This window comes from Narcine bancroftii, chromosome 3 (assembly GCF_036971445.1).
Source record: "Narcine bancroftii isolate sNarBan1 chromosome 3, sNarBan1.hap1, whole genome shotgun sequence".
NCBI lineage: Eukaryota > Metazoa > Chordata > Chondrichthyes > Torpediniformes > Narcinidae > Narcine > Narcine bancroftii.
The window spans coordinates 18,906,042-18,925,141 of NC_091471.1; the positions used below are offsets into that span (position 1 = coordinate 18,906,042).

General features: G+C 43.7%; 1 long non-coding RNA gene across 1 annotated transcript; it reads left to right on the forward strand.

Moving 5' to 3' along the window:
* Positions 1 to 451: 451 nt before the first annotated feature.
* LOC138756063 (uncharacterized) lies at positions 452 to 14,090 on the forward strand. Its single transcript, XR_011352711.1, has 3 exons — positions 452 to 512; positions 11,664 to 11,754; positions 13,807 to 14,090. It is a non-coding gene; the product is annotated as an uncharacterized lncRNA (long non-coding RNA).
* The last annotated feature ends 5,010 nt before the right edge of the window (positions 14,091 to 19,100 follow it).

Below are 19,100 nucleotides of genomic sequence, written 5' to 3' on the forward strand. Positions count from 1 at the left end.
CCTCAGATCACCAACAATGTGCCCCCTGTATTTTTCACCAGCACCCCCTCATTGGTCCGTCTCCCGTGGGTCATCTCTGTTTCTCCTTCTCAGATTGGGGGAGGGGGTGGTGGTGGTCTCCCTGTTTTCTGGTGCCCTGCGCTTGTTCTCTGCTTTCCTGGAGTTGGTGATGCCTCGTGGCTGCTGCCAATCATATTACACCACCATTTTGGGCCCAGACCACACGATCGCAAAATTTTTAAGTAAAACCCCCATCGGCTCCATTTACAGGCTATTCGAGGACTAGGCGATTGCACTTGCACCTGTGCTGTAGTGACAGCAGCTCTGGCAGTACCATCATCTTAAACTAGCCACATGTTGACCATTTATTGTGATATAGAAATGATGTAATAATCCAGACGTATTTGTGGGGATGGAGAGGTTGACTGGAAGAAAGAAAACTTTGGGGGGGGGGGGGATGTTCCGAACATGAAAGAAATTTTAACCATTTCTTGATGAAGGCCGAAACATTGGTTAAGTATCATTATCATTGCCATATAAAGTACCCTGTTTGGCTTGCTGAGTTTCTCCAGCTGTGGTGATTCAACCACTAGCCTACTACAGGGGCCGATCTCTGTTCCTGCAGGAAAACCACCTAGGGGGTGACTCGGCTGTCAATCAGCCGACCCAAATTTAAGCCTGAACCGGCCCTTCCTAAGCCAGTCACTTGGGAGCCACCACAGCTGAAACTGGTGTGCACAGACAGTCTTTTGTCTTTGTGTCTGCTTGCTTCTACCATAGCGCGTCACACCAGCATTGTGTTTTTATTTCAATCATGGTGTCTGCAGACCTTCGTGTTTTACTTCTAGGAATTATAACTAATCCAATCTGCCTGAACATGATCTATATTCCTTCACATGCCTTTAAACACTGAATAGTCTCCATTAAAAAAAATACTTGACTTGTGGACCTTGTTGGAACTTTCCAACTTTCACCTTAAATCTGGTATATCACATTTCCCTGGGGAAAGAAAGAAAACAAGTTTGCCCCATTAATGCTTCTCAAAATTTCATATAGTTCTGTCGGGTGTCCTCGCACTCTCCGATGCTCCAGGGAAAACAATCTGTTTCTCCAACCTCTCCTTGTACCAACACTCTCTAATCTAGACAACACCCAGGTGAATCCCAATTCAGACCTCTCCCGTACCACTGCATCCTTTCTGTATTGCAGTGACTGGAACTGCTCCAAGTGTGCTGAACCAAAGCAGCTTTATACAACTGCAACATGACTTCCCAAATTTCTTCCTCAACACTAGTGGTGGTACTCCACTGGCACACTGCAGGGGACAACCTCTGTACCTGCAGGAGTGTAAGGGGACAGGACAACACCTGGCTGGCTGTCAATCAGTCGGCCTGAATGGATCAAGCCCCACCTGGTCAGGTGTCAATCACCCTCCGGGATATAAGCCTGTGCCGGCCTCCCGAGGCCTCACACTGAGTTGCTGCAGCCACAGCCAGCCTGGCTCTGTGGAAGTCTTTGTGGATTAAAACCTGTTGTACAGTCTTTATCTTTGTGTGTTTCTGATTCTAGCTAACAGTTGTTAGGTCTGCTTTGTTCATGAATGAGTGAGACAAACACCAGGCTGAGTCGAAATCAGGGTTCTTTGTTCTTTATTACCGGATTGTAACACTTGCGACCAACCAAGTTAGTCGGAGAATGCATTCTGCCGTTATCAGCAAAATGGTGATTTTTTATACCCTTGGATACGTGCTTAGAACATCATCATATCATTACTTGTCCAATGACTAAAACTGTTGCTATCCTTTCCCTGCTAGCTTCCTGCCTCTCAATCCATCAATGTCTCTCTTATCTTGTAAGTACAAGGATGCATTCACATCTTGTTACAGCCCTGTACATTCCCATCTCATGATGTTTTACCTAATAGGAGTACAAGGACACCTCCCCTTCTTGTTACTGCCCTGTACAGGGTAACTCCCTACACATTCCCATCTCATGATGTTTTACCTTACACAGTGCATGGCAACACCGCTACCAGAAGACATGCATGTGCTATACATCTACTTTACTGCCCTATCTACCTGAATTGCCACTTTCAGCCAGTTATGGATACATACCCCATGATCTTTCTGTACATCAATCCCTCTGGCAGTCCTGCCATTTACTGTATACATTATGTTTGACCTCCCAAAGTGTAGCACTTCATATTTGACTGAATTAACCTCCTGCTGCCATTTCTTTGCCTGTATTTTCACTTGTACATATTTTGCTGAATACTTTGACAAGCTTTCCTCACTATCCAAGCTCAACTAATTTTTGTGTTTTCTGCAAAATTACAGACAGTCAGTTCAACTACATTTTTCTCCCAAAATTTAATATATGTACAGTATAATATATATACTGTGTGTGCATGCATAGAGAGAGACTGAGAAAGATGGAGATTTCTGTCACTATACACACTACACACCCACACTCACACACACACACACACACACACACACACACACACACACACACCCGCACACACACACCCGCACACACACGCACACACACACGCACACACACACACACGTGCACGCACACACACACACACACACACACACACACACACGTGCACGCACACACACACACACACACACACACACACACCCGCACACACACACGCACACACACGCACACACACACACACACACACACACACACACACACACACACACACACACACATTTTTGGATAGATGGATAGATTGACAGATCGACAGATAGCTAGATAGAGGTCCATCACCAAGCTTGTGGACCATCATTAGTCCTGCTTTAAGGGTGGGAGGAAATCCAAGGATCCACAAAAAAAAATACAAATAGGTAATAAACATAACATAACAATTACAGCACGGAAACAGGCCATTAGGCCCTTCTAGTCCGCACTGAACCAAACACCCCTTTCTAGTCCCACCTCCCTGCACAATGCCCATAACCCTCCATCTTCTTCTCATCCATATACCTGTCCAACCTTTTCTTAAATAATACAATTGACAATGAGAAGAACATTCAAACTCCTTCTAGACTCCTAGCTTATGGCATCTAAAGTAATCCAGAGATTCAAAGCTGGCTCAATGCAGCTGTAATAGTATTGCACTAATCGCTACACTAACTATACCATCATTTCTTTGTCATCAGCCTTACATTAGAGACCTTGTTGAAAGCATTAATAAAGTCCATTTACAATGTCTATGCCATCTTCATCAATTCTTCAAAGAAGTCAAAGTTTGTGGGAGATGAACTCCCTCTTACAAAGCCGTGCTGACTATATCAAATAAGTCAATTTTTTTTCCCCAAAAGCCACTAGGTCCTATCTCTCAGAATCTTGTCATTTAATAACCCTACCACTGATGTAAGGCTCATTTGTCTGTCGTTTTCAAGTTTGTCTCTATTGCCTTTCTTAAACAGAGGTATTGGCTGTTGTTAGGTCCTTTAGGAGGATGAAAAGTTCTCTTTCAAGACCCCAGCGATCTCCTCTAAAGCCACTCTCAATAACATAACATACATCCCACTAAGCTCTAGGAACGTGGACAACTCCATACTCTTCAATAACTCCAACACCTCCTCCTTCTTGACATCAGCATTCCCCATCCCTGATCTCACTATACTTCATGTCCTTCTACTTGCCAACTTCCTCTGGCTCCAGGCATTTATCCCCTTCTTTGTCCTTGTGTGATCCTAGCTGCTACCTAGTCATCCTGCTGTTTTTAAAGTATGTGTAAAATGTCTTTGCGATTTTCTTTAATTTCACTTGACAAAGATTTCATTGCCATCTTTAGCCATCCTGATTTCAGAATCCGAATCAGAATTAGAATTAATTGTCATGAACAAGTCACAAAATAAAGTCGTACGAGAATTTTTATGGAAGGGAAAATTAGCCAGAGGAGCGATACATAAATTGACTTGGAAATACGCTTTGGGAGGTTTACAATGACCTCATTTTCAAAATTATTATGAACCAGCTCAATTAAGATTTATTAACCGTATGCTGGATGTTTCATGCCCCCTAGCTGGGCTAGGGAAGAATTGGCTGGTATTTCCGAACCTTATTCACATCAATTTATATTTATGTGGAGTTCTGTTTCATTACAGAGATATAACGTACCGATTTTAAAACATTTGTTAGAGATTTGGACTAAAAGGAATTTATTCATCGGCTTGAAAGGTAAAATATCGGTTCAAGCCCCAATGTATCAAAATAAATTGATTCCTTTTTCGTTGAATAATAGATTTTTAAGAGAATGATAGTTTAAAGGAATAAAGTTGTTGCAGGATTGTTTTGAAGAGGGTAAACTTTTATCATTTAATCAACTTAGAGAGAAAGTTGGAATTTCAGTGAATTCTTTATTTGTTTATTATCAAATCAAAGCGTTAGTGGAAGATAATTTTGGAAGGGAAATGAAAATTCCTAAGTTAACCAAATTTGAGTTTATGATTTCTCATTTTTCAAATAAGGGTTTTATTTCTGAGATGTATATGTTGTTACAAGACACTATGGATAAAATAAATTTGGATAAATCTAGGATTAAATGGGAAAATGATTTAATTTGTGATATTAATCAGGCTGATTGGGAGACGATGTGTTTTGATGGTGTGACTAAATTACTTAATTATCGTATGATTAATGATAATTTTTTGCATCAGTTATATCTAACCCCTGAGAAATTGAAAAAAAATGTGGATTTAGTAATTCAGAGTTGTGTTTTAGATATGGATTATGTGCAGGAACATTTTTACATTCAGTTTGGCTTTGTGATAAGGTTCAATCATTTTGACATAAAATGAGGGAACTTCTTCAAACTTTGTTTAAGATCCAATTTTTGTAGCTCAGAAACTTTTTTTGTTGGGTTATACTGCTCCATTTATGTATTTGGAGTTAAATAAGTTTCAGACAGCATTTTTTCATTTAGCATTGGCTGTAGCATGTAAATATGTTGCGACTTCCTGGAAAGACGAAGTTGAGATAAAAGTAAATTGCTGACTTAACGAGTTGAGGTCCAGTACTTATATGGAGAAAATAACATAATTTGCATGATAATTATGACTTTTTTGTTAAGATGTGGTCGCCTTATTTGAAATGTATGAATTTAGTAATATCTTAAACTGCTGTAGGTATTTCTTTTATTTTCTGCCTCTACTGCCCTCTGTGGCAATGAATTCTCCAGATTCACCACCCTCTGGGTCAAGAAATTCCTCCTCATCTCGGTCCTAAATGGTTTGCCTATTATCCTCAAACCATGGCCCCGGGTTCTGGATTTTCCCGTCATTGGAAACATCCCATCTGCATCCATTCTGTCCAGTCCTGACAGAATTTTATATGTCTCTATGAGATCCCCTCTCAATCTTCTATCCACTAACAATCTACTATCAATCCACTAACGCTCTCTTTTGAAAATATTAAATAAAGTTTTTAAAAAACAAGTCACAAAATTCAGTATTTGTGACAGCATCATAATTCAAACCATCTTACAACACTAATATTAAAAAATGCACGAAAATTAAGGCAATGTTTATTGATTATTCAATAAACGGGGAAGAAGCTGTCCTTGTGCTGTTGAGTGCTCGCCTTTAGGCTCCTGTAACTTTTGCTTTATAGCAGCAGAATAAAGAAGGTGTGGCCTGGGAGGCGGTAGTCTTTGTAGCGGCCGTGTAGCGGGCTGAGCGGGTGCACAGCATGGCAATGTGAATTATCACCAGCGCGGTTCTGTGTGTGTGCGGGACCATAATACGGACATCTGCCTACTCACCTAATGGACTACATGCAAGAGATACCAAGTGCCAGGGAATGGCACATTGTGCCGTTGAGTCTACTGTCGAAAGGTGCGGGACACTCACAAGGCTAAATTTAAACCTGCGGATCCCATGGATTGGCAGCAAACTCGTAGTGACGTCTCACCTTGTTCCTTGGAGCCCGGGTCACACAGTATATAAAAGAAGCCTGTAAACCCTGAATAAATCAGTCTTGAGTTGACTGCTCTGATGTGTGTTTCTATTTCTTTAGAAGCTCTACTGTAGTAGCTGCTACAATTGGTGACCCCGACTGCAAGATTCGGTCAAAGTCTGAGTCTACCGTCATAATGGACGCAGCTACAGCAGAAGCTTCCGCCATGGTGGCAGTTAATGCAGTGAAACTTCACTTGCCTCCTTTCTGGACCCATCAACCTTGGTTTGGCTTATTCAGGCTAAAACAAGTTTCATCTTCGGGGCATAACGGCAGAGGACACAAGGTTCTGGCATGTCGTAGTTGCGTTGGACGCCGTTAACGCATCTTGAGTGAGCAAATTTATTGCTCATCCCCCGGCAGAAAACCAGTACACCAGGTTCCGCCAGTTTCTCCTGGATACACTGAAATTGACAAGGCATGAGCACGGCATGCGGCTTTTGAATATGGAAGGCCTTGGTGAAAGGAATCCATCAGACCTAATGAATGGAATGCTTGCATTGGTGGATGGTCATTTTCATTTCCTGCTCTTTGAGACCCTATTCCTATCAAAGCTCCCAGCTCGTGTCGCCATACCCATCACTAACATGGATTTCCACCATCCCCATGACATAGAGCGGGAGGCTGACAGGCTCTATCATAAGAGTCTGGTCAAATACAGCCTGTTTTTGCAGCAGATACATCTCCGCCATCCTACGAGCCTCCCGTATCTGCAGTTCAATAAAAGAAGGAGGAACGTGCTGACGTACGTCGAGATTGGTATTTTTACCACTGCCATTGGGAAAAATGCCCATAAACGTGTCCAGCCATGTACCTATTACAGGAAAAAGGTGGGAAACAAAAAGAGCCGGCTGCCAGTAGTGGCCTCGGCAACTGATGCAAATACTGGCCTGTTGTATCTTCAAGACGACATGATTAAGCGCAAGTTTCTTGTGGACACAGGTGCTGAGGTCAGTCTACTCCCACTGACCTATTTTAAAGGAACATATAAATGACAACACCTGACTCTTCGAGTGGCAAATGGAACTATCATTCCCAGCTTTGGCACGCAACAGATCACAATTGGAGAGACCACATTCCATTGGAATTGTGTCTTAGCTTCTGTTGCTCAATCTATTCTGGGTGCGGGTTTTTTACGATCCCATGACTTACTGGTGGATGTGAAATGGAGGAAATTGGTTCATGCCACCACCTTTCAGACATACCCACTGGCATGCAGCAAAGGGAGAGTTTCCCAGCTCTGGGTATATATGCTGCCCTGCTCAACGAATTTCCTCATATTCTCAGTCCTAATTTCAATGCCTTAAAAACAGCCCATGGTGTGTCTCATTAGACACTTCAGGTCCACCGATTCATGCCAGGGCTCGTCGTCTTCCACCTGATAAACTGCTGCAAGCAAAGGCGGAGTTTACGACAATGGAAGAGTTGGGTATCATTTGACAGTCCTTAGGCATCACCATTGCACATGGTACCCAAGAAGACAGGTGGATGGAAACCATGTGGTGACAACCATAGGCTTAATGATGCTACTACACCTGACAGCTACCCAATTCCTCATATACAGGATTTCGCTGCCAATCTACACCGTTGCCACATTTTTTTCCAAGGTTGATCAGGTCAAAGGATATCATCAGATATCCCTATCCATAAGGATGATATCCCTAAAACAGCAATTATTACCCCTTTTGGGCTTTTTGAATTCCTCAGAATGCTGTTTGGATTGAAAAATGCTGCTCAAACATTCCAGCAGCTGATGGATGTTTTAGGCAGGGATTTGGAGATTGCGTACATTTATTTGCAAACTGAGTAAGATCACCACCTGTATTTGTTCCGCCTTTTCCTATGGCTAGAGGAATTCAGTCTTACCATCAACCCTGGCAAATGTCAATTTGGCAGATCCACCATCGTCTTCCTAGGACACAAGATCAAGGCCGACGGTATATTTCCATTATCCAGCAAGGTTGATGCAGTCCGTGCTTTTTCCAAACCTACCACAGTTAAGAGACTGCAGAAATTTCTGGGCCTGATAAACTTCTATCACCGGTTTATTCCTGCAGCTGCTGACATTCTTCGACCACTGTTTCAGATCATCTCCACCAAGCACAGGGACATCACCTGGACATCAGAGTCAGAGGTTGCGTTTATGACCGCTGAAGAAGCATTGGTCAAAGCAGCAATGCTCGCCCATCCCAACCCTGCGACTACCTTGGGACTGAGCACTGACGCCACGAGTATGCAGTTCTTGAACAGTACGTCAATGGCCATTATCAACCCCTCACTTTCTTCAGCAGGCATTTAAGGCCAGCGGAAATGAAATACATTTGATGGGGAACTGTTGGCATTGTACCTAGCCACATGGTACTTCAGATATATTTTGGAAGGTCCCCATTTCACTGTGTTTACGGATCATAAGCCACTAATTTTTGCCTTCAGCAAAATAACGGATCCATGGTCGGCAAGACAACAGCGTCACTTACCGTACATTTCAGAATTTTTGACGGACGTGCGCCATGTTTCAGGGAAACACATCTTGTCTCAGATATGCTGTCCAGGCCTAATGTATATCATATTCAGGGTGGAATCGATTTTCCTGAATTAGCCAGTGCACAGGCCATAGACCCGATGTTCAGGCATGCAGTACGGCCATTACTAACCTGGACATACAACAGGTGGCACCACAACAGGGTGGACAAACCCTTCTTTCTAACATGTCTTTGGGCTACCCTAGACCATTGATTCCGGCATCATGGAGGCGACGTCTTTTCGACCAGATACACGGCTTGTCTCATCCATGCATCAGAACATCAGTCAAGCTCATGTCAAATAAATACGTGTGACAAGGACTAAGAAAAGACATCGCTCAGTGGGCATGTACTTGTGCCTCCTGCCAGACGGCCAGAATTCAGCGGCCCACCAAGGCACCTCTTCAGCCTTTTCCAGCGGGACGCAGGAGGTTCGAACACGTTCATGTGGACCTGGTCAGGTCATTGTCAGTATCTCAAAACATGAGATACATTTTAACAGTGGTGGACCATTTCACGTGCTGGCCAGAGGCCATCCCGTTGCCATCCAGTGACACTGAAACATGTGGTAGGGTGTTCATCGTCAATTGGATCACTAGATTTGGTATCCCAACGCACATACCTTCGGACCGCGGAGCACAATTCACCTCTGCATTATGGTTTGCCTTTGTGTGCTTTTGTGACTCACACCTGCACCACACTACGGCATACCACCCACAGTCAACGGCCTTGTGGAACGTTTCCATCACCAACTAAAGTCTGCGCTTAAGGCCCACTTGGGTCGATGAGCTGCCATGGGTTTTACTGGGAGTTCGCACGGCCCCAAAGGAAGATTTGTCTGCACCATTGGCAGAGATGGTTTATGACATGGTACTTACAGTTCCAGAGGACATTCATTTCACAACCAACTTCAGCAACATCAACGGGGGTATCACTAGCAGGAAACCTGTTCCTACCAGTTGGCATGGAACTCCTAAACAACATGTGCCCCCCATAGCTCCTCGATGCTGATTTAGTTTTTGTTCGGAGACAGGTCCCAGGAGCGCTGTTACAATGACCATATGAGCGTCCTTTCCATGTGATTAAGAGGGACGGAGTTGTGTTTACTTTGGACATTGTAGCAAATTGGCAGTTGTTTAGTGTAAACAGACTCAAGCCTGCTCATATGGATCCCACTACACCCATTCAATGCACCCATCCCAGACAATGTGGGAGTCCCCCAGGGCACACGCAATTGGTGTTTTAATTTCCGGCAACAATTCTAGGGGGGATGATGTAGCGGGCCGAGCGGGCGTACAGCGCGACAACGCAAACTGTTGCCAGCATGGTTCTGGAGGCATGCAGGACCGTAATATGGATGTCTGCCTACTCACCTAATGCACCACATGCAATAGATACTGAGTGCCGAGGAACAGCAGATTGAGCTGTTGAGTCTCCTGCTGAAAGGCGCGGGACACTTACAAGGCTGAATTTAAACCTGTCGGCCCCACGGATCAGTTGCAAACTCGTCGTGACATCCCACCTTGTCCCGTGGAACCCGGGACACACAGTATATAAAGGAAGCCTGTAAACCCTGAATAAATCAGTCTTCAGTTGACTAGCCTGGTGTGTGTTTTTGTATTATATCAGTAACTCTACTGTAGTAGCCACTACAGATGCTGCTTTTTTAAGACACCGCCTCATGTAGATATCCTCGAATGAGTGTGGTTTGCTGCCTGTGATGTTGCAGGCTGAGTGAACAACGCTCTGGAGTTTATTCTCATCTTGAGAGTTCGAGCCTCCAATACCAGGCAGTGATGCAATCAGCCAGAATGGTCCCCATGATAGAAGTTTTCAAGAGTCTTCGGTGACATACCGAATCTCCTCACAGAATATAGGCATTGGCGAGCCTTCTTCGTGATTGCATCAAATGGAGGCTCCAGGACAGATGCTCAGTGATTTTGACTCTCTCCACTACTGAACCCTCGATGAGGACTGGGCCGTGTTCCCCTGACTTCCTCCTGAAGTCCACAATCATCTCCATGGTTTTACTAATGTTGAGTACAAGCTTGTTGCTGTGACACCACTCAGTGATCTGATCTCACTAGTATTTGTGTTTTTTTTTCTATTTTTATAATTTATATAACCTTATTCTCTGTTGTATTGGGGCATGGTATGGGGGAGGGAAAAACAGACCCTATTATACATGAGTGTTGCAATGTTATCTGAATTTATACGAGTCTTTCAAAATCAAAAAATCAAATATTCAAAAAATGAAGCAATGTGCTGATGAGATGCATCTAGCTGTTCAACACTGGGTATGAAATTCACTCTTTTGTAATCTCAAACAGGATTTGCTTTGTGTACTAGTTCCTGCCAAAGTCTCGCAGTTTCATCTCTTTCATGTGCTTCAGCTTCTTCCTTCTTCTCCTGATCAAGTTTCTCATGCATGGCTTCTTTTTGTTTCCTCAGCTTTTCTTTCATCATGTGCCCAATCTTCTTCAGGCAGAGATGCATCCAAACCGAGTTCTTGACACACTGCATGGAACTCTTTCTGGCTCTTTTCCAGCGCTGCTTTAAATTGTCTTCCTCTGCAATATCATATGCAAAAGGCCCTTAATATGCTTTTTAATAACTTCGGTTCTTTGCAGTCTTTGATCTTCTGGTATTCCAATTTCTTCCTAGGTATTCCAAAGATCCAAATCTTTCCAGATATTCTGAAGATCAATCTCTTCCTGATATTCCGATGTCCCCTGTGCTGCATCAAAACTGGAGACTGACTCGTTGGCTAGTGCACCATTTATCTGCACTATCCTCTGGGCTGGCAGCGTCCTGCCTCCCACTGGGCATCCTGCCCTGGCTATCCCTGCGGTCCTCGTTCCGGCTGCCCAGACCATCTGAGCGTCCTGTCTCAGCTATCGCGGACTCTCAATTGACGTCTGGACCCCAGCTGTCCCAGCCTTGGTTTCCTCAGCTGTTCTGGTCCCGGCTCTTGGAGTTTGACATCTATCTCACTTTCTCCCTTTCTCTAATTCTCATTTTTTTGTTGCTTCCTCTTGAGTTTCTCTTTCTTTTCCCTGCTGCCGAGCACGTGCTTTCGTCTCGCTGTAGCCCGACTCTCTTTTCTTTTTCTTTTTTACACCATATTTTCACCTCTAACATCTTTCTTTTTCTGAAATCCTGTAGATCCTGTTGTCTGGTGTGTGTGGATATCCCATCCTCATCGCCACTTTGTCGTGTATTTCCCCTTTGGAAATAACGTTACTCAGCAGGAGAGGTAAGTGTTAAAGATGGTGGGAAACTGAAACGCCCCGTGCAACGTAACTCTGTGTATCTGGCGTCACGCGCATGACTTGTGGATGTGCATTTCCCGTAACACTTTCCACCAAAGCCTCTTGAGCCAAAGCCTTAATGCCCTACTCTAATTTTGGCCCACTCACACAATCGTTTGCTCTGCTTATACCACTCACCATTTAAAGCAACCCACTCTCACACTCTCTCGCTCCAACTCCCGAGAATGAGCTAATTGTCATGCACGTTGGACAATGTACATATGACTTGCTGCAGCCAAATAGGTACTTAGTTAAAAATACTACAATAAATTAAATTAAAAAAAAGATAATAAATACAAAAGATAAATAATAAATATACACAATTACCAAGCGCAAGAAAAAAAAGTGACATTACAGTAGAGAAGACAGGGCTCTTTTTTTCTGGCGTCAGAATAGTTAATAATTGGAGTAGTAAAGGGGAAGTTCAAGAGCCATTGGAAAGAAACTGCTTATGTATCTCAAGTTGCTGGACCTCAGGCTTCTCTACCTGTAGGATTATATATACCTATAGAGAGAGAGTTGCCGATGTGAATAAACTAGCAATCTTTCACAAACATTGGGAAAGTTGTTAAAGGTAAAGAAATTTCCATAAAGAGAGAAATGGTGAACAATGAAGTACAATGGGACATAGAACAAATATTTTGAATCTGTCTTTAACAAGGTTAGGGGAGGTAAGTTTTGGGGAGACATGAGGGATAAGTTTTTTTGTGTTATGAGCCCAAAGGACCCCAAAACCCAGCAGTAATAGATATTCACCAAGACAAATGGTTTTTAAAACAAAAGTTATTTTTGATCAACTTTAAACATGAAAACAGAATCAAACTTTAACTTATCTCTATACTTAACTAACCCAAATTAACCCTCTTCTAATTTTAAGCGCATTTGTATGTAATGTGTGTGTAATTTTAAGAAAAGTTCTTTGATTCACAGTTCAATCTCACTTCTCCTTCTTCCAAGTTCTCTGGATGCAGGCAATTCTTATACCATGCACAGAATTTAACATGTATAAAGTTCACCAGGCTTTGGTGCTCAAAATGTTTACCGCTCAGGAAGGTTCTTGTAGGGTTTGCTGAGAGAGATTTGTTGTTTCAGGATTTCCACAACTGAGGTACCACCATTAGTCACCTCAAGGTCTCGCTGATGAAACTTTCCCCATCAGGGTTCTCCAGATGATAACCTCTTTCTTTCAGGCTAGCACAGAGTTCCTTTCTGTTCCACTTATTCCAAGAGAAACATCAGACAGATAGCACTTCCAGCCATCCACCAGTCTGGAGCTTTTCATCAATTTCAACCAACTTCCTGGCTTGCACTGTTGCATTGAGGAAGTTGTAACAGAGAAGCATAATATGATTAGGCTGAGTCACCATGATGTTATGAATGGAATTTTCATTTTTGGAGTAACTCAGCAGGGCACGCAGCACACATAGGAACTGAGGGAAGGCCTGAGCCCTTCGTCAGGAACAAGGAAAGACAGGCAGACTCCTGAATAAAGACGAGGGAAAGGGAGAGGAGGTAGGAAGGAGAATGGGGAGGAACCAGGCTAGCAGGTAAGAGGGTAAAAGAGGTAAAAGCTGAGAAGTAATGGGGAAGGGGCAGAGGGCAAAGAGAGGTAGCTTTACTATAGGAGAAGGAATGAAATAGGGTGGAGGAGATGGAGGAAAGAGGGAGATTTGGGATACGGGAAGGGAAGGGATGTGGGGGGGGGGGCTTCATCAAAGGAGACAGAGAGATAGGGAAGGAGACTCGGGGAGGGGTTTATCCAAAATTGGAGGTTGATGTCAATACCATCTGTTTGGTGACTGCTGAGACAGGATATAAGGTGCTGTTCCTCCAAATTGCGGGTAGCCTTGGTTTGGCAGTACAAGGCGATGGACATGAAACGTTGGTAATGTATCTTGATCTCCCAAGGTGGCTGTGAGACTATTTGTGTTGATCCAGCCTTTCTGTGTTTTCATTATGATCACAGCATCTGCAGACTTTTATGTTTCTCATTGCAGGCAAAAGTTAACTGAAACAATTTCTTTGTGGAGGAACTTCTGTCATGATGAGGGACTGAGAAGATTGACCTGTTGTTCCTAGAGTTCAGAAGAATGAGAAATGATCTCCCTGTGATATGATTCTGAGGAGCATTGACAGTGGATGTTTGACCCAACCTGGGGAATCTTGGACCGGAGGGCCTGATTTTAGCATGAATGACTGAACTTCATGCTGGTTATATGAGCCTTTGAACTTTGCCCTAGAAAGCCTTAGGCTTTTGTCATCAGATATACGCAAAGCTGAGATTTTGGTCGTCAAGGAAATCAGGGGATTGGGCTTACAGAAAAGAAACTGACGTCAAGAACCAACAGCAATCTTACTGATCTGAGCGATATTTGGAATTGTATTAAATTGTACTTAAATGCCAACCTAAGAGAAGTGTGTGTGGTAGACTCACGTACCTGTCCACATGGGCTTTTAAGCATTATACCTGACTGTGGAAGAAATTTTTCTGAAGATTGACACTCCAGCTCTGTGAAAGAAAGTCCATGCAACAGATTTGACATTGACACTAACACGGTTGGCAAACAGCCTGTTTTAATACAGCATCTGCTCGGTGAGAAATTATTTACAAGTTAAGCCTTAACCGCCGTCCAGGGCGCTAGATGTGGTTGTTGACATTGACAGAGATTATTGACACTCAGTTCCTTCATATTAGACAAAACTAATATTTTAATACAAAAAATTGTAGTAAAAGTCTTGAGGTAGTTTTTGACGGGCTTAATCTCCGTAACTGCTTGCTTGTCTCGGTATTAATATGCGTGCTTGAAGAAGTAGATTTCACAGTGAAAACTGCTGCCTGCTGTCCATGATATATCTTAAAAAAATTAAGTCTGTGAAACGATACTCAAGGTCACCGATTTGTTAATTTCGTTGACACAGACGCCAGCACCTTGCCAGGCAGCTCAATCCAGATATTCAACATCTTCCACTTGAAAAACGCACTCTTTAGATCTCCTTTCAATTTCTTCCTCTCACCTTAAACTTGTCACTGGTGCTTTGATACTCCTGTGTCTCAAGGTACCTCATAACTTTATATGTTCACCTCCACCCTGATGAGAATAAACCCTGACTATCCATGTAATTACAGGCCTTTTTTCCTGGTGACATCCTGGTAAATTGCTTTTACACGCTTCTTGTGACCAGGACAGAGCACAATTCTCTCAGTGCAGTTGAACCAATATTGTGTACAATTGCAATGCGATGTCCTGACATTTGGGGTATTTGAAGAAGAATATGAAAACTAGATTCCGGAACCGTGAGTAAGCAAAGAGAATATGGAGGGCCTCAGCAGGTTAAACAGCCTTGATAAAAAGTCTTGAAACGATTTCTCTCCATTGATGTTGCCTGATCTGCTGAGAACATTCACTGTTTCCTTGTTCACTCATGAAGGCAAGCATGCCAAATACATTCACCACGAGCTGCTGTAATGGCGGCGCTGCCACTGGCACAGATCGGTGGAGAGTGGAGAGCAAAGTCCACTCCCCTGCGGGTCCAACCAGTCTGACTGCTGTTGGCACTCCACCAGCTTTAACCAGCCTGTTGAAGGAGCTGACAATGGTTTATTTTAAAATCTATGACCGCGGGGGCTTGGCCAAAGATAGCAGTGCCCATGATTGGTGACAAGGCATTTTGGACTCCGTTAAAGCAGAAGACTGGCACAGGGCAACAGAAAATGGTGAGACCAACTGAGCAGAGGAGATGACCTATGGGATGGTGACCTTGGTGGTGGACCAGTGAGGGGCTCTGAGGCAAAAGAACACACAGGAGGTAGGTCGTTGGTGACTCGAGGCAAGAAACCCACACAGGATACGGGTGAATGTGGTCAAAAAACTCCAATAGGCTGCGGATTGCTGAAGACTGGCTGAAGGGGTACCAGGTGTTGGAACCAGGATGCGAGAAGGCACTGGAGTCTTCCCGATCATGTCAGATGTGTGCATCTGGAGTTCGTGTTGCTGATGGTAGAAGGCTGTGTGACTGTGGAAAGCTGCTACTGGAGCACTGGAAGCCGTGGACATTCAATGAACATGTGGGGTGGGGTGGGGGGGGGTGGTGGAACTCTCTTTCTTTGGCTGTCAGGGGCACCAGTCAATTTTTGCTGATAGCAAATCTTTGTCTGCCTTACAGTAGATGAAAGAAAATGTCATGTAATATCACATTTTCGATTTTATTACATGGCAATAAAATAATCTTGAACTGCATGAGCTACCTACTTCACCACTTTCCGAAAACTATGGACCAGTACTTCAAGTTCTCCATCTACATCAATATTCCTAGTCCCTGCCTTGTGTGGAAGGTAGGGGGGGAGGTGGGGAAATAGAAAAATGACATTTTTAAATCATCTCAATTTTAGTAGTGGCAAAGAGACAAAGTGAAGGAGGATTGAGAGTTTGACTTTCCAGGTACGTCATGGGATTGGCGCGAGGAGCACATCAGAGTATTCTAGAGTTGTTCAACTTCTAGAGATAAAAGCTCAAGAATGAATTAGTTCTCCAACTGAAGAAACTAAAGAAGGGAAATGAGGAGACACCAAACACTCAAGGAGATGTTATTTATTCAACTTCCCCAGAAACGCCACACCAAACGAACCTGAGTTATCCTCAAGGCTTCTTTGCAAGACATGGGCTATGAGGCTGGGAAGGGTTGGATTATTGTGTGGTAGGTTTATCAAAGTCAGCACATCACTGTGGGCCAAAGAGTCCATACCGTGCTGTAACATTTTCTACATTCTCTGAAGATTGGCTGGTTAAGGAAGAAGCCGGAGCTGATCTTTGCTATCCAGAGAGATGGTGGATGGTGAGGAATCTTTTAACGGAGATGAAATAGGCTGGCTTTTGTTTTTGTAGCCCATCGACAACTGTACGTGCTCATATTTTAAGTCATAAAGGAGAACAAACAGTATATTTCAAAGCATTTTAATGTACTCAGTTGACTTTGATAAAGCACTAGAATTTTACTCTAGCAGTTTACGAGGTTATCTGCTCCCTTTGATGTGTTACAAGCTTTTAATGAACTCCCGTGTTGCTGTTATATTTATTATGCTCAGTTAGTTTTTTTTATCCAATTTTTTTTCAGAAAGCTTATTAAATGTTCACAGTATGAACTTTGCAACAGAGGCGCATTTTGTGAACATTTTATTCATTAAAAAAAAATCCCTTTACTCTTTTTATGTCAAGGAATATCATGCCAAAGCTTTCCTCATTTTATTCTGATACAAAATGTTGGTATTCAAGAAAGGTCACAGGGCTGGCACACATGGTGAATGTATTTTAAGTTATGTTGTGCTAAACGTGGTCTATGGGGCCACGACTATTTAGAGGACAGCAATGTATTTGACGCATTGCATTTGATGGTTAAGCCAACACTCATCCCATCTGCCCACACTGCCACAAAACTTCATATGGAAACAAATACGAATGTAGATGCTGCAAATGGACCAAAATATCGAGTTATTAGAGGAATTCAGAAGGTCGTGCAGCATTTGTGTAGGCGAAGTTGTCATCTTGGGTCGAGGCACTGCACCAGAATTGATTATAGGATATAACCATATAACCATACAACAGTTTACAGCACGGAGAAAGGACATTTAGGCCCTTCATGTCCGCGCCAGTTCACTTGAAAAAGTCCACTAGTTCCCCCCTCCCACTCTCTGCCCATAACCCTCCAACCCCCTCATATTCATGTACACATCCAATCTTCCCTTAACTAACAGAAAGGACCCTGCCGCAATTATCTCCTCTGAAAGATCATTCCATTCTGCCAATATTCTCTGAGTGAAGAAGCATCCTCTAACATTTTTTCAAAAGTTTTTTCCCCTACCCTTAACTTAAGCCCTCTTGTTCCAACCTCTCCTGCCCTCAGAGGAAAGAGTCTACTTATGTCTAGTCTACCTATTCACTTCATAATTTTAAATACCTCGATCAAATCCCCTGTCAACCATCTACATTCTAATGACTAAAGCCCCAGTAATCTTTCACCATACTCTAGATGTTGTAAGCCAGGCAAAATTTTTGTAAATCTTCTCTGCACCTTCTCCACCTTATCTATATCCTTTCTATAATTTGGAGACCAGAACTGACACAATACTCCAAACCTGGCCTCACCAATGCCTTAGACATTTGCAGCATTACTTCCCAGCTCCTATGCTCTATGCTATGATTTATGAAGGCCTGGAGAAAAGTGAGGGGTCAGTGGGTGAGGGGTCAGTGGGTGAGGGGTGTAACCCATATCACTGTGGGGTCAGTGGGTGAGGGTTGTAGTCCAGATCAGTGTGGGGTCAGTGGGTGAGAGGTGTAGCCCAGGTCGGTATGGGGCCAGTGGGTGAGAGGTGTATCCCAGATCAGTGTGGGGTCTGTGAGTTAGAGGGGTAGCCCAGATCAGTGTGGGGCCAGTGGGTGAGAGGTGTATCCCAGATCAGTGTGGGGTCTGTGAGTTAGAGGGGTAGCCCAGATCAGTGTGGGGCCAGTGGGTGAGGGGTGTAGCGCAGATCACTGTGGGGTCTGTGGGTGAGAGGTGTAGCCCAGATCAGTGTGGGGCCTATGGGTGAGAGGTGTAGCCCAGGTCACTGTGGGGTCAGTGGGTGAGAGGTGTAGCCCAGATCACTGTGTGGCTAATGGGTGAGAGGTGTAGCCCAGATCACTGGGGAGTCATTGTGTGAGAGGTGTAGCCCAAATCACTGTTGGGTCAATGGGGAGAGGTGTAGCCCAGATCACTGTGGAGTCAGTGGGTGAAGGGGGTAGCCCAGATTGGTATGGGGCCTGTAAGTGTGAGGTGTAGCCCAGATCACTGTGGGGTCAGTGGGTGAGGGGTGTAGCCCAGATCAGTGTGAGCCCAGTGGTCCAGATTGCTCTGTGGTCAGTTGGTGAGATATGTAGTCCAGAGCACTGTGGGATCAATAGGTTTGTAGTAAATGAGATAAAGCAGGAGACAGGGGAGAAAGGTTTGATAAATGTCCAAGTGATTTGGAGGGTGGGGTGGAAGTTGATAATGAAGTTAGCAAATTTGACAAGTTTCCCATGGTACTGGATGATGAATCAATGCACTGTTCGAACATTTGGTGAGGATGTCTATGTCGTGTTGGGACAAAGAGTTCATGCCTCTCCTTCCCCCATCACCATTCAGTGATAATGTCAATACTTCCATTTGCACCTGCTTTAATACATTTGATGCGCTTCATATGTTCTCTAGATTGGTAGATTAGACAACTGTTTTGCATAGCACCAGTGCTATCCACAGAGGCCATCTTCAGCTTCTT